This window comes from Petromyzon marinus, chromosome 7 (genome assembly GCF_048934315.1).
Source record: "Petromyzon marinus isolate PM22_M1 ecotype Great Lakes invasive population chromosome 7, UKy_Petmar_22M1.pri1.0, whole genome shotgun sequence".
In the NCBI taxonomy this organism is placed as follows: domain Eukaryota; kingdom Metazoa; phylum Chordata; class Hyperoartia; order Petromyzontiformes; family Petromyzontidae; genus Petromyzon; species Petromyzon marinus.
In genome coordinates this window covers 10767148-10780424 of record NC_133673.1, presented here as the reverse complement: position 1 = coordinate 10780424, position 13277 = coordinate 10767148, and the positions used below count along the sequence as shown (strand labels likewise).

The 13277-nt window shown below is 41.2% G+C and overlaps 1 long non-coding RNA gene across 4 annotated transcripts; it reads right to left on the bottom strand.

The window, feature by feature from the left end:
- Positions 1-937: 937 nt before the first annotated feature.
- LOC142924025 (uncharacterized) lies at positions 938-9672 on the bottom strand. 4 transcript variants are annotated; one of them, XR_012941164.1, is made up of 4 exons: positions 9126-9668; positions 7531-7587; positions 5780-5918; positions 938-5102 (listed from the first exon to the last, which is right to left on the bottom strand). It is a non-coding gene; the product is annotated as an uncharacterized LOC142924025 (long non-coding RNA). The 4 variants fall into 4 exon arrangements; XR_012941163.1 differs by having other exon boundaries at positions 938-4594; positions 4910-5102; positions 5780-9670; XR_012941162.1 differs by having other exon boundaries at positions 7531-9665.
- Positions 9673-13277: the final 3605 nt, after the last annotated feature.

Genomic DNA, 13277 nt, shown 5'->3' with positions numbered 1-13277 from the left:
GGGAGATTGACAGTTCTTTGGTGTTTCTTCCATTTGCGGATAATAGCACCAACTGTTGTCACCTTCTCACCAAGCTGCTTGGCAATGGTCTTGTAGCCCATTCCTGCCTTGTGTAGGTCTACAATCTTTTCCCTGACATCCTTGGAGAGCTCTTTGGTCTTGGCCATGGTGGAGAGTTTGGAATCTGATTGATTGATTGCTTCTGTGGACAGGTGTCTTTTATACAGGTAACAAGCTGAGTTTAGGAGCATTCCCTTTAAGAGTGTGCTCCTAATATCAGCTTGTTACCTGTATAAAAGACACCTGGGAGCCAGAAATCTTTATGATTGAGAGGGGGTCAAATAGTATTTCCCTCATTAAAATGCAAATCAATTTATAACATTTTTGACATGCGTTTTTCTGGATTTTGTTGTTATTCTGTCTCTCACTGTTTAAATAAACCTACCATTAAAATTATAGACTGATCATTTCTTTGTCAGTGGGCAAACGTACAAAATCAGCAGGGGATCAAATACTTTTTTCCCTCACTGTATGCACGTGCATAGCGGAAACCTGATTGGGTGGCTCCATTCATGGGTTTAGATTGCTCATTGAAGTCATGACACCTCTCGCTAGCTTGACATTGGCTGTCACCTACGGTGCGGACTGACACCCAACCTGTTCTTCTGAAGAAATTGGTGAAAAAATGTGCTCATTAAGCGGGGCAGAACAGGTTTTGCTCAAATAATATTGCTGGTGGGTAACCTTCTTGCAAAGTATGACCATGCTCTGTTCATTAAAATGGCCTAAGAGCTTCAATATCCTGTACATGATTGTTGGATTGTCCATTATTAAAAAATAAATATAATAAACGGCAATGAAGGGCACTTACAATTTGTTCCCTTTCTCTATCTTGTTCATCTCATGGGGGAAAAATACAAGGCAGATCAGTGACATCTGATTTGACATGGATTTTAATATAAACAATCAGCAAAACTATGTTTCTCAGACAAAAAAAAGTTGCATACAAAAAACTGTGCCAAGCCATTAACCCTACATACCAGAATCTGGTCCAACCTTTTTTTTTGCATTACGTTAGAAAACATGTCATCAAACTATCAACACATTTTTTTGGCTTGAGATTCAGTATCCATTCACCACTCTTATATGGAAGTAGATACCACGGAACATTTTTCATGGAAAAAAAAATATTGATTTTATTGTCAGATCCAAAATTTTGTCGAATTAAAGTGAAAAAATAAATAAAGACCGTCAACCTCGTTCACTCGTCATACCCCGATTTATAGATGGGCAGCTGAAACCTGCACACGAATCCAAGATCTTAGTCGCCCCAGCTCAGGGCTCTAATGCCAGAGCTATCCAGCTACTAACTGCCTGATGCACAACATCTAATGAAGAGACGTAACATATTGTAAAGTGTTTCTCTATAGGTTAGTCTGTAATGCTTTTGTAAACATGAGCATGAGCATCCCATCAACAAATGGTCTTGTAAAATATTAACCTGAATAAATAACATATAAGCCAGAGTGGTTTTCAGAGGAAACAGTTACGGGATAGAATACGGTTACTTAATCAGAAATCGTAATTCACCCATGCTCATTAAAATCAATTTAGATCCCATTTTGTCCATCTCGTAAAAATATAAAAAAGACTGAAGTGTCTGATTGCCTGAAATAGAAGAAACAAATGCAAACTACAACTTGCCATGCACACTCCCAGCAATAAAACACGTGCACAAAACGGATAGCTTTGACGCATTTTCAATATTGCGACATGAGCAAAGACATTTTCAATCGGCTAGAATATTATAACATGCAGTGCACCGCATGGATTGAATGCATGGCCTGTTGTTTTTATAGATTTTTTTTCATAGCCATATTGAAGAAACGCTCATGTGCAAGGTGGAGGGATATTTACATTGCCAATGCTGTTAGAAGTCATTTTATTGTATACACAATTAGATTGTACTGAACTATAGTCTTGGTTCTTTCGGTAAAGTCGCGTAGAAGGGAAACACATTTGCTTGTGTTGCAGTCGAAACGTCGTGAGAATTTTATTGTTTTATATTTTTATTATTTTGTTTCCCTTCTACGTGACTTTACCAAAAGAACCAAGAATATGTATCCCTGCAATCACGAAAGGTTTAAATCAAAAATGTACTGAACTACTTTATAGAATGCACAGATTAATGTACATATATGAAATTGCTAAATTGTCTTTCTTTTGAAAGATGGTATATCATTCCGAAGGAGAATATTTAATTTAAAACATAATTAACCACATAAATGCCAGTCTTAAAACATTTTTGGGTTATTTAACGGCCCAGAAAAAAACAAGTTCTATGTAGGCACGTAACAAATTCTTGATTTGTCAATTCACATCTTTCATGTCACCCGCCCACATATACTATAGGAATGTATTATTGTCCACGTATGTAAATGTGACGTGTATTATTTCTTTAGACGCTGTCACAAAACTAAACAAACAATACAAAGGAGGTAGACAATGTCGCGAGTAAAATGAGGCAAACAATAGAAAAAGGGGAAATAATACCAACGGTATAGATGAAACAGGCGGTACTAAAGGACACGAGCAATAATACAGATGAAACGGTCGGGGCTGATGAGACGTTACAAAAAACAAGTAGCACAAAAAAACAATCAGTTCTTGAATCTCATCATGACCCTAATCATGACAAATCATTGCATCACGTTAGCTCATTACAAGCTCATTAGTAAACCCATCACGTGAGCATTTTACGAATGTGCATTTGAATAACACCAACAAAGCAATACAGTATATATTGCAACCTCAGAAAAATGCGATTGTAATTCCAGATGCTTGTTGGTTAAAGTACAGATGGGACGTTGAATATTCACAGTAAAAAAAACAGGATTAAACTTGATTTGAAGCTTTCGTGACTGCAGGAATTACTCTTTGGTTCTTTCGGTAAAGTCACGTAGAAAGAAAAGAAAATAAATAATAGAATACGACGTTTCGATTGCAACACAAGCAACCGTCATCAGGTGTGAATGTAAGCTCGGAGATAGACACATACACAGAGAAAGAGAGAGAGACACACAGAAAGAGAGACACATAGAGAGGAGAGAGAGACACACATAGAGACACACACGCAGAAAGAGACATACACAGAGACATACAGAGAAACAACGCCTCTGTGACGAGGTATTATATATAGAGGGGGGGGGATGGGCAGAGAAATGAGCATGTCAATGAGAGCGGCAGGCGGAGAGAAATTGGAAGTTTAAGAAAACAAACCTAGTAAATACTATTTGGTTCTTTCGGTAAAGTCACGTAGGTATAAAATTAAAGCACGACGTTTCGGGCGCAACACAAGCGTCCATCATTGTCGTGATTTATTTTATTTTCTACCTACGTGACTTTACCGAAAGAACCAAATAGTATGGATCCCTGCAGTCACGAAAACTTCAAATCAAGATTAAACCTAGTAAACTTAGAAATCGAATGCAATGCAACACAGGGAGTCGGCTAACACAACAGTTAACACTTTGCCTGGTTGATTACGTTCTTCCAATAATAACTTCTGGATATGTTTCGCCATGCTGTGTTAATCATGGAGATCGTACGACCATACTTCACCACGCTCGTCAGTGTGACGTGGTGAAGCTATCGGTCCAGGACCAGTTCAGTTCTCATTAGCCACCGATATGTTAGTCATGGTCAGGAATCAAACCCAGGTCACTTTATTCAGAGCGCAAAGTGGCAACCACTCCTCGCTGAGTGCTGTGCAACGTTATGATTAGATCCTGTGAATACTGTGGGAAAATATGCGGTGAACACTTCTCCGATTCGAAACAGAGTAGGTTACATATCTCCACCCCTGCCCCCTTCTGATCCGTTGTATCGCTCTGCTCTTATTGTACAGCATTATGTTGGCACTGTCCTACCTCTCCAGCTTCTATTTTACCCTGCTCCCCCCTCCCACCCCCAATTCTTATATACACACACCAAGACTAGTTCAGCGGAGGTTGAGGCACTGAAAAGTTCAGGATTATTGATTTACCAATATACATTACGTAGGATTGGACAGGACACGTTGTTCTCTCGTCATCAGCCACTTCATGTGATGGCACATTTTCAGATAAACCTATAACTACCAAAACAACAAAATAAGATCAAGCACAAATTAATATCTAGGCCCGATTTTCACATATTCAGGATGTGTGAAAATTCTTATGTACGGGCGTACCTCGATATACGTTTGGGATGCGTTCTGGAAAACTTGAATGTGAAGTGAAAAACCATACTGTGTATCGAAACGCATGTTCCCATAATGTCCCATTATATAATCTAAGATGCATTCCTAAGAACATATTTCCCTGCTCCAAAACCGACTAGAGTAACACTTTTCAACACAACTGAGATATTTTCCACGTATACATGTGGAGAATAATAACTAGACAGGGAATATTAAAAAAAATACTGCACACTGTAATTCACTCACCAGAAACTGTGGTGCGCTTGGTCGTGTGAGGTAACGCTGTGGCGAAGCGTTGAGTGTTGGAGGGGTTACTGGAAGGCTGAGGAAGGGGCAGTCGGTGCATCTGTCCTCCTGTTGCCCAGTACATATTGGACATACAGTTATGTATGTACATACTGTACATATAACTAGAGCTATTTATATATTTTTTTTCCATCAAAAATATTTCATTTTCAAGTCGGGGAGAAAAGACCCCCGTAATAAGGAAACAAACGAGACATAAACCGAAAAAAGTGTTAATTTATGACGAACGCAATCAAGAATCATCGTAAATTGAATTGATGTATATCGGGGATACAGCTGTATGTGTATAATGTAAAAGGGCAAGTATTTGTGTTTTTTTTCGTAGAAACGTTATGTACGTATTATGGTGAACTTCTCTCGCACCGTATGTACCCAACCGTGCTAATCGGAGGCGCGGATCGGAGGTGATGCAGTGATTAGCGAAGTGAGATACGATCCAAGCAACTCAAGTTAGACTCCTTGTTGTCCATACGAGTAAGCAGGTTTTTTGTTGTTGTTTTCGTCCAGTTGTCTTCGGTCGCCTATCGGTCTAATTGGCTTGGCTTCAATTGAGAACCTGTTTGGGAATAATATAATACGGTCAGAGTAGAACACAACACCGCAGGGTCAGAGCTTCAGACATTGATGCATGACCCCGGTACCACAATCCTCTCAAAATATCACAAAAAATATTTAACGTAAAAATATTATAGTTAAATTAGTATTGATATACTTGTACAATCCTGTTCTCCTATAAAAACGTGTTTTCATAACGCGAATTGGATATAATGCGATGAATGTATTAGGGAACACTTTTTTTTTACGCGAATTGGATAGAACGTGATTGAGTGAACAGAACCACATCACGCGAGTCAGAATAAGCGGTTGTACGGTTGCCTTGGCGTAGCATCATACAAGGTGGGATGCCGCTGGATGCTTCTAGATGCTACCTGCACCCCATTTCCTTGTTCAGCCTGCATACGCATCTCACGTGTTATCGCGGACTGTGCTTTATCCTTTATTGTATATTATTCATAACGCGGCGTTCTTCAAAAATGCAACTACCTCATTATAGGAGAACAGACTACACTTAGGACATCTTTCTAAAAACGTGTGGAGTACCCAATATTCGGACACGGTGGTGGCACACGCCTGCAATCCAGCACTGTGGAGGCGGCAGCAAGGGATGGTGGATCACACGTGCGTTGTGAAACTCCCTTCCCATGGGCGTGAGGGTGCCATACCCTGGCTCACCTGGAGAAGGCGGTTCTGCTAGTGGACTAATCGCCATCTGTTTCCATCTTTATGGGGATAGAGTGTTGCCCCATTGCATGCGTGAGGGTTTTCTCCGGGTGCTCTGGTTTCCTCCCACTTGTATAAACTCATTCATTGGCTGAAAACATGGGGAATAGAAGCCTAATGAATGCAGGGCCCTCCTGACTCATTGTGGCTCTCCTCGATAAATAATTATAATAAAGTATGCATGCATAATAAATCAATTATATAATAAATAAAGTATTCATACATAACTGTATATTTATTTGGTTTATGAATTTTGTTGAATTAATTTTCTAGCTTTTTTTCAAAAGCATTAAAGGTTCTTTAAAGTTTCCAGTGTTATCCTACAGTCTGCACAAAAAATACTTGCAGCTTAGAGGTTAAAGGTCAGTTCACACTCAATTGCTCTTTCATTTAATGCTTGCACCGAACTCTGATATCATCAAAAATGTTTCCAACTATGGAATGTACCGTGAACGAATGCAATTTCCAAAATCTTAAACCATAAAAAAGTAGCAGAATGTTTTTATTCATTACTTTTTGAATTTCATATTCTATAAAAATGTAATTACTGTATTCATAGGACTTTTTTCATAATAACATAGGTATTATATGCCACGCTCAATTAAAGCAGTTTACATCTCCTTAAAAATATCCTACTCGAGTGACAAAAAGCTTTAACATTGTGTAAGGCTTGTTTTTTTTCCACACAGGTCATTTGCAGTGATCAGAATTTTTTTAAATATACGAATAATAACAAATATCTTACCCAATATATGGTACTATACAATGGAATTATTAAACTGAATCTGCATTACTGTCAAATTATCCTTTTTTTATTAACCCTTTCATTGCCATGCAAGTCGTACATTTCCCAAACCGTTCACACTGTGGGTGGTCACGGGAGGGAACATTGTGAGTGTAGGAGCATTACTTTTGACATATGGTATAAGGAATACTTGACCAACACAACACATGTTAAAAAGAACATAAAACGTATTCTGCTGTTTCAAAAGTGTGCAAAATGTCAGTGGTGTGTTCAAAGAGACGATAGCCACAACAACAGAATGTCCTAGTAATTACGTTTGAATTTGACTCATCCCCTAGATGACTGGATTTTATATAACATGTCAAGTGACAAATTATAATTTTCACCGAAACAGTCGGGTATCATCTGTGCTTTTTTAGTAGCTTATTTATTCTAAGCAAGATATATCAGTTTGAAGGTTATTTAAAAATGAATGGTAATAAAAGCTTGTTTTTGGTTGTTGATACAACCAAGTCAAATAAAATTTGTATGTAATGATCAATGAAAATGTAGTTATAATCAGGTTTTTAATATACCAATTGACATTTCGGTTAAATTAGAAGAGTTTTAATGAAAATGTAATCTTAAAAACTGCTGCCATTTATCACAAGTCTGATAAAGTTGTACAATATGGACCTGGGAGATTAATTAGGCAGACTAACCTTCATTTATTTCTCCTTGAACATGTCATAAATCATGCTGTGAGGACAGATAGTCAAGTTTTGCTCTTGTTTAGTTTTCGATACTGTACAACACTTTGAGTGTAAGGCAGGTCAGCTGTTTAGTTACATTGTACAGTAACTTGCTCTTGCTTTATGGATAATTCTCGAACAGCATGAGGCCGTCCCAAACATTTTTTTCCATACGTCTATTGTTGCTTCCCTGGAGTACCATAAATCATGCCAAAATGACAGCTTACCTCTTTCGCTGCATTCTTTTATACTGTGTTGGTGTGACGACGGAAATCCTGCTGTTTCTGAGAATCAGGCAATTTATTACATGCTTATTACGTGTGACATACATGAGTAGAGGTGCAATGAGTCACTATGGGCAGTGCCCTGTTCATGCCTGTGCTGATATTGGGGCTGACCCCCATGTAGCATAGGGCATCTGGAAAAAAAAGATTTTTTTAAAACTCTCTTTCTATGCACCTCAACTGTCATGCGACAATATGTGGCTGTAAATACGTTTGCTCGAACATATGAAAATAAGCATGCTCAATTAATATATGGCTGAATCTTGCAAATTAGACATTGTACACTGTAGTCGCTACAACACTATGATATGTGGAAAATAACAAAAACAATCTCCCACAAAATAATAAGATGTGGGTTTGGCTTAAATATGCTATTCATTTTTTGGGCCATATGCTGCGAGCGTTAATTTTGACTCATACACACACAGTGTGTTTTGGTCGCCACACTGCATTAGGCAATTACAGACACTGTGAATCTGTCACATTTATTTAAATGTCGACTTTCTCTGCTTGTCAAAGCACTAACCACATTTAACACATTATTGCTTTGCATTCCATGATTCCTTCCTAACCAGTGTGCCATGACCTCAAATACAACATCACCGCAGAACCTCAGGGCTAGATTGATGTGAGGCACATCATGTTCTCTCGCTTTATAGCTGCATTGCATTTGAAATTTTAATTAACCATGTTAATATATACATATAGCAGTATTGATGTATAATTATGCAAATATTTAGAAACCAGAATTAGATGACATACCAATGCTATACTATTAATGTACAAACCAGCTATGGTATTAACTTTGGGGGATATTGACACTGCTCAGATGCCATGACGAAGTTTAATAGCATTTTTCAATTTTGATCTAAAGGTGAACACATCACCAAATTATCATTGTTAGCACAGGTTCTCAGCTTAGGAATTAGCATGTTTAGTGAAACGAGTCATTCACTGTGAAATATGAGCATAAAGTCCCCGATTACAGAAAGCATTGTATCTGTACTAACATCACTCGATCCCTCCACCAGCCATAATCTTGTAGTGTTTTGTATATGAATAGCCCAGAGCTCACGGCAACACAGCCATACAGCACGTACAGTGGACAGAAAGCCAATCCTAGTTGAAAACACAAACCACACATCTCGGCATACCATCTGCCAAATAATATAAGTTATATAAAGTATATCAAATTTAAAGAGTTGACAATTAGTGTTAAGCAAATACGTATATCACAGCATTTGAAGAAAGATGCCATTATCTGAATAAGAAGACTAAAATAATGCAAGGACACTGGTTGGAAAACATTAATAGCTTTAAAACTGTTAATTTTAGATTCCTTCAGCTGAAATCCACTCATGTGTAGTGAGTCATTTCAGAGACACTATTTAGGAGGCAACAACGTTTATTCTACACTAATGCAACACCGTTACACATGGGACTAATACACCTATCTCTCACTCTCGTTACACACAGGATTACAATACACCTATCTCTCTCGCATACAGAATAACTATAATCGGGTCAGAGCAGCCAACCTGCTGTCTGACCCACGATGTTGAAGACGGAGACGAAGACGTCGACGTAGAACTTGGGTTGCACTTCACCTGCAGACAGCTCCGACATTCGATCGGAGCTTCCCTTTTATCCCTCTCGGCACGGCCTGGCTCCACCCCCGGCCACGCCCTACCTCTGGATTATTCCCAAAGGTTCCAGGCTACCTTATACCTGTTCCCGCTCTGGCTCCGCCCTTAACCACGTCCCCCTCGGGAACTCTCCAGACGTTTCTCAGCCACTCTTCCCGTGTCCCCTCGTTCACCTTTGGCCCATATTCCTCACCCCGGCCCATCACGTGATTAACCCGGTGCCGGGTTGACTCATCCTCACATGCCCCCCTACCGCCAGCTGCCCCCACCACACTCCCCCAGTGACCGACTCTGTGGCAATTACCTGTGGTGCTGGCGGAGGCTGCTATCCCCTACTCTGCCGGTAGGACTCATCTGGCTCTCTTCTGCTAGCACCCGTTACCATGCCCCTAGTGGCCCACTGTATGGTACTCCACGGTGTGTTAGCTTCAGCGCCCATTTCTACGGCACTTGGCGCTACGCGCCGTAGTTATCCATTTAACATCACTACATCACCCCCCCCCCCCCCCCGGCTGACCCCTATACCTTGCACAACAAAACGAACCCCCAGAACACAACACAAAAAAAATCGAAGCCCCTAGCTCGCAAGTCAACTGAACCAACAAAAACCGTCAGCCCCCCCTCACAAGTCAATAGTAACCACAACAACTGGAAGACCTCCTGCAATCAACAGCGACACAACAATTTGAAAGACCTCCTTGCAACGAACAGCAACAACAAATAGGAAGCCCCCTCCCCTCGTGAGGCAACAACAAGACCCAACAACAACAACACACAAAAAAACATTTTCTGACGCACCATAACGACCCACCCCCGGACTATGCACAATACCCAACGACCGCCAACCCACCGCCGCCCACGAACCCAGGAAGGACCCAGTTCAATCGGCAAATGCAGCCCGCCTCGTGGCTGCGGCCTCTTGCCAGGCGGTGTCGTAATAAATAGGATGACCAGGGTGGTCATTTAAACCTCACAGTTTTGGAACGGGTTCTTGCCCGCAGGCGGGACAAGGGCAGGTTTATCGGGGGCCCCGGGGACGACTTGAAGTTGGCCTAATGGGCGTGGCCCCTCCCGGACAGACGGCGTGACAGGCAGCTTCCGCGGTCGTAAAGTGCTGGATCCCTTTGGGCTTGGAGGAGTGGAGGTCGGTGGGGTGGAGAACAATGGAGGCGCGACAAGCTGTCCCGGCTCGGCGCGGCACCCTTTGGAGACGTGGCCGGGCAGGCCACACTTGAAGCAGGTGATGGGCGTCTTCCACGGGGAAGAGAAGACCTTCTCCTGCAGTCTTTAGCTCCTGCCACAATCCCACATTGGTCCTCGCCTGCTGACTCCCCACCAGCAATGCACACACTGGAGGGGACTCCTTTACCTCCGGCTTTTCGATGTCTTCCGGCTGTCCAGCGCACGCGGCCACTCCGACTTGCCGCCACAAATTACAGTGCGTCTGGATACAGCGCGCTACCCTAAGAGATGTTAGGTCGTCATCTTCTGTGGCGGGCAAAAAAAAGTCCATGTCCCGTGCCAACGCCAGCAGTCGTTCCAGAACCAGATAGTCCAACCCGGCCTGATCCATTTTAGGGTACGCTGCTTGGCCCAGCGACCTTAGCGCGCTGCGGAAGGCGAGGGGCGTCTCGGCCTCTCCCCGTCTCCGTGTGGCAAACTTCTGTCACACGTTGGATGGTGGGTCAAAAATAGATGCCATCTGCGCGCACGCCGTCGCCAACGTTGTCCTCTCCAACGGGGGAATTGCATAAAAAACCACTAACGCGTCGTCATCTAGCGTTGTAGGCAGCGCACGCAGCGCCTCAGCGTCAGTCCATCCAGCTAGTTCGCACATTGCAGAAAAACTTATTTGAAAGGCTGCCCAATCTTTTTTTTACCATGGCTCAGAATTATACAGTTGTGTGGTCCCTGCAATGGCAATGCATGTGAGCCAGCAATCATGAAACAGTCTTAAAGCAAAATACAGCAGTTCATAGACGCACTTTCTAAATGTGTACACATTGCATGTTTATTTTCAATCTTTGTAACCTCAAATCTTTTTCTCAGTAAATTTTTGTAATTTTCCCCATGTTTAACCCAATTGCACAATTGGCTAATTTTATACGTTGGCATTCACTACGTACAGGATTCAGAATTAGTTTATTTTGGGTTATACCAACACGATTTAACCCAAAAGAAAATAATTGTGTGCTGTTAGCATCAAGCCAGAAGATGGGCCACGGAAGCGCATATCACAGAGCTACCTTTGAGACCTCTTCAAGTGACCTCTGGTGAATGTTAAGGTAAGAAATACTTTCCCAGCCACTCTGCATATGAGAGTAATGTTCGAGAGAACATTTTGCTACATTTAAGTTCAAAACCAAATATAACGTGATGACTATTTGCGCAGTCAATGCTGACCAGGCTGAGACATCAACACACTATAGTCGAGGATCCGGTTTAATTACGGGCAGCTGCCTGAATTCAAAACCAGAATCTCGGTGGTTTCAGACTCAGCACTTTGACATCTGAGCTGTCCCAGCCACCTACAACAAAGAGGTATACAGCATTTAAAGACGAACTAGACTAGTAATATCTTCATTGTATTATAAGTATTTGTTTACATTTCTGCTACAGCTACCTTGATACCAGACTGCACACAATTACACGATATTTATTTTAGGTTTTATTTTCGCATAGATTGGACAATATTGTATATGCACATTTTCGATTGCGACATAGTTACAACCAAAGATTAACAAGACGATCCCAAAACAATAGATATAAAACGAATATAAGATAATTGTTTCAGGTAACTTACTTTTTTTCCATGTTAACAATATGGAACTATATTATATGCAAGTGAACTCAAAACTTAATTCCACAACATATTTTTTGGAAGAAAATGTTTCTCCAAATACATGACTTGTTTCCTCACTATTGCATTATAGAATACAAATATCACAATACATGAGAAACATTAAATACATTCTCTTGTAGATCTATAATTGAAACCATGGAAAGAGAAGCCTTTTGTGACATTTTTTTCTTTAACCTTTGTTAAATATAAGCACTGGCATGTATTGGTGTATTTTTAAAGGTATGGTATTTAAATGCGTATATAATTAATTCCCTCTAGCAGATATCGATTTTTTTTTAAAGTGCCCTCTGAAATTTCGATTAAGATAACAACAAAAAAGGATAAAAATGTAATTAAACACACGCGGCATTTTAAAATATTTTATTTAAAAAAAGCAATCTCCAATTGTGAATCCACTGCTGCATGAGGGCATCTCCACACCGTATTGGTCATGCGGGGTTGTTGGACGCCTGCTTCCGTACGCTGGTCAGTGCATGTTGGCCATGGGCGGAGTACCCAAGACTGATCTAGATGTCATGCGGCACCAACGTCAGCAGCCATAAGTCTGGTATTGAACTCAGATGACTCGAGTTCATTGTGCATTGCACTACCACTGAGCTGCCGCTCCCCCCCCCCCCAAAATAAAATGAAAAACACACGTCTTCAATCGCCCTCTATGTCGCATTCAATAACCACCATTGCATCATTCCAACAATTGCCTCCGCATATGGCATGGCGTTGCTAGTCACACACGAGCTCATCGTTCCATTGCCTCCACTGTCACAACCGGGAGTGGTTGTACAATCACAGAGCCACCTACTGGATTCGTGGCGGGATAGATCACGGTGGCGACGTCACGTGAAGACGGTTCTTCACAAAACCATTGGTGCAATCACAGAAGGAACAGCCCCCCCCCCACCCACTCTTCCTTTTCCTCCACCGCAACTCACCCCCAAAACCAAAACAATTTATATTCAAAGGGCACTCAGTGGACTGTATCCCGCTTCCCACACCAGAGTGAACATTTTATCCAAAAAACAAACAATCTTTGAGGAAGACAAGCAAAATGTGGCCAACTCCAACCTCGGTGTGAAACCAACTACGTGCTCGGGCATAATGCTCAGTTTTCATGTCTGCATCCTGCATGAATGCGCAACACAGTAGGAGTTTGAAATATTTTCTGTCTCGAATATTATTTGTAG